Source organism: Orycteropus afer, unplaced genomic scaffold (genome assembly GCF_000298275.1).
Source record: "Orycteropus afer afer isolate SDZICR_OR568_19922 unplaced genomic scaffold, OryAfe1.0 scaffold00006, whole genome shotgun sequence".
NCBI lineage: Eukaryota > Metazoa > Chordata > Mammalia > Tubulidentata > Orycteropodidae > Orycteropus > Orycteropus afer.
Window position 1 is genome coordinate 11,325,464 of NW_006921593.1, and position 3,638 is coordinate 11,329,101.

The following is a 3,638-nucleotide window of genomic DNA, read 5'->3' on the forward strand; positions in this document are numbered from 1 at the left end:
GGTGTGGTTTGGGCTTTGCTTCTGTGAAGATTGACAGCCTTGGAAACCCTGTGGGCAGTTCCACTCTGTCCTCTAGGGGCGCTGTGGGTCGGAATGGACTCAACAGCCAATGAGTGTGGTTTGGGCTTTACTTCTGTGAAGACTGACAGCCTTGGAAACCCTATGGGGCAGTTCCACTCTGTCCTACAGGGTCCCTATGAGTTGGAATCAACTGGACAGCAGCAGGTTTGGCCTTGGAAGGGGCTTAAGGGATGGGGGAAAGGGGGTTCCATGCACTTGGGTTTTATGAAGGTGAGTTTGGAGGGGAGCCAGCTCTGATGGGGGCCATTAGGAGTCCGCTGCAGTAATTTCCAAAAGAGAGGAAGGTGGCCTTGTCTAGGGCGGTGACAGTGAGGAGAAAAGATGTCATTGAGAGACGTTTAGGAAATGAATCTATTCTGAGAGGATGGATTTCCTGTGCTCTGAACACATCTCTGGGCGGTGTCAACAGTTAAATGCTCGCCTGCTAACGGAAAGGCAATGGGTCCCGTTTACAGATCCACCGGTCTTTCTACTGAGGAATGGCTGGTGAGTTCAAACCACCGCCTTTCAGTTAGTAGCTGAGCACTCACCCACTGTGCCACCAGGGCTCCTTTTACTGATGACTTAAGAGCCTTGACGCTTCAATCTGCATTTTGCTTCTGGCCTCTGTACCCCACACAGGTGCTCGGGAACTTCTATTTTCCTTTTCACTCCACTAGGGGGCGCAGGACCAGGCAACATCTCATTCAGTCGCGCATAAGGTCGCCCATAAGGTCGCCGAGTGGGAGCTAGCTTGACGGCCAGTAATAACAGCCTTCCTCAGCTGGGGGCTCTTCTCCCAACAGTTCTTAGCAGGCTCCTTGGAGTAAAGACCAGAGCTAGCCTCTAAGTAAGGCCTTCTACTTCCAAGGCTTTTCCTTCTCTTTCCTGGGAGTAACCATGAATTAAAAAACCCAAACCCACTGGTGTCATGTCAATTCGGACTCATAAGGACCTTACAGGGCAGAGTAAAACTGTCCTATAGGGTTTCCAAGACCGTAAATCTTTACTGAAGCAGACTATCTCATCTTTCTTCTGCAGAGTGGCTGGTGGGTTCCAACCACCGACCTTTTTGTTAGCAGCCAAGTGCTTAACCACTGGGCCACTAGGGCCCCTACAGCCAGGAATTAGTGACTAAAATAATGAAGACTAAGGTCGCTGGGTGGCTCCAATGGTTTGTGCATGACTGCTAACCTAAAGGCTGGCAGTTCAAACCCACCCAGTGGTTCCAGGGAAGAAAAGGCCTGGGAACCTGCTTCCATTGAGATTATAGCCAAGAAAACGCTGTGAAGCTGTTCTGCTCTGTGACACGTGCGGTCGTCATGTGTTGGGATGGACAGGATGCCACCAACAACTGAATCAACATGGTGCCTAACGGAGTCTGAGGCATTACCTTGGGTGCTTTGCTGACTCAAATGGCACATTTATCGTTACTGTCGTTTTTTCTCCAAAAATATCACAAAAACCTGAAGTCTCTTGATTTTATGTGGTGTTTTCATTTAAATGGACAGATTTTATTTCTGCAGACAATTGTAAACCCTTCAGCGCAAAGAAAGCCCGTCTGCTGGTTTCTATGGCAACTTAAAGTCAGAAACCTAATTCAGAACCTGGAGGTTTATTTTCAGAAACAGCTTTTGAAGGCCTGGGCAAGTGGATGCTGCTCTGGGATTGTGTTTTCAAGCTCTTCTGGCCGTTTTGATTGATTTGCTCAACAAATAATGACCGAGCACCAGACTCGAGGTCAGGCACTGGGCCAGACATTGAGGTGAGGAAGGAAGACCTGGTGGCCAGCTTCTGAAAACTCAGCTGTGAAAACTCCCCCACGTGGGGGGCGCCAGGAGTCAGCACTGACTCCACAAAACAGAAAGGCACTGGCTTGAGCTTCAGTAATTTATGAAATGTGGTAGGTGTTCCTGAGAGAGAATCTCGTTGAGGGTACGAGGAACGGAAGAGGCTGGGCTGGGATTGTTAATTGCTGCCCAGTCAGTTACGACTCCTGACGATCTTGTAACAGAACAATCCTTTAATTGCCTTACACCATGTCCGTTGCTAACCAGAAGGCTGGCGGTTCAAATCCACCAGCCACTCCTCGGAAGGAAGATGGGCCAATCTACTTCCGTAGTGATACTGCCTCGGAAACCTAAGGAGGGGTCGCTGTGAGTCGGGTCCGACTCGACGGCATATAACAACAACAACAACATGTCCGTTTGAGTCCATTGTTTCAACTGCCGTGTCATTGCATCCCCTTACGGGTTTCTTTGTCTTTACTGACCTTGCACGTCACCAAACATCATGTCCTTTTCTAGCAATTTGTCCCAAGTACGTGTGACAAGTGTCTCCATCCTCTCCTCTAAGGAGCATTCTGGCTGTTTTGCTTCTAAGGCTGATTGATTTGTTCTGTTGGCACCAACCGTGGTAGCTTCACTCCAGAAGAACGAACAAATCTGTCTCGGAAGAAGTGCAACCAGAATGCTCCTTAGAAACCAGGATGGGACCAGTCCCTAGAGAAGGACATCGTGACGGGTAAAGTAGAAGGTCATTGAAAAACAGAAAGACCCTCAACGAGATGGATGGATGCAGTGGCTGCAACGATGGGCTCAAAGCACGATTGTGGGGCTGGTGCAGGAGTGGACGGTGCTTCACTCTGTTGCACGCAGGGCTGTTAGGGGTTGCAACAGGCTTGACAGCACCTAGCAACAGCAGCAGCAGCAATGGTACAGCCAGTATCCTTTGCCAACACCACAGTTAGAGCGCATGGGTTCTTGTGCGTTCCTTTCTCGTTACCCACCTTTCGCGCGCATGGGAGGCAACTGAAAAGATGTGCATGCAGTTGGCAGTCCCCAGAGAAGAGGCCAAGGCCTGTCTCTGTCTCCTACTGCTTCGAAGCCACTGTGTGTTTCTGATCACAAAATGGGATCTGTGTTGGCACTCGTGAAAAAAACTGCACATCTCTAGTCCTGTTATGAGGCCATAAAACTTTTTTTTTTTTTTTCCACAAGTTTTGGCTTTGGGACTGGGACCGGACAGTCGCTTTTTTCCTTTTGCGTTTTCTACCACGTGGCATTTAGAGACAGCTGAAAGTACCAGCGTCCTACCTTCAGTAGGAAAACCATCACTCCCAAAGTCACATTTCTTTTGCCAGACAAGCGTGGTGGGCCCTTCAAGTGACGATGACTATGAGTCTGCCATTTCTGGATTGAGGTCAGCCCGTGCACCCACAGGTTCAGAGGCTGAAAACAGACCTGCTTTGAGCGGCCTCCACGACGTCTGGGGAGCCCCTCCAGCGTGGAGAGCACCCGTCTGCGCTCGTCTCACGCCAGCAGCCGCCTTCCCGTTCCTGGCCATGAAGGAGCCTCCACACATAGCCAACAGGGTTCGTTGGCAGAATTGAAACCTTAGTTAAAGTTTGTTGAGGTTTGTTTTTTAAAATTGGCTGTTCTTACCCACATTCCCTTGAGCTATAAATAGAAGAGAAAGAGAGAGAGAAAGGTTTAATTAGTAAGACAAGACATTTGAGCTATGTCCACTTGATCCTTGACAGAGAAACTTAAGAGGCTGTTACCATCACTCTTTCAATC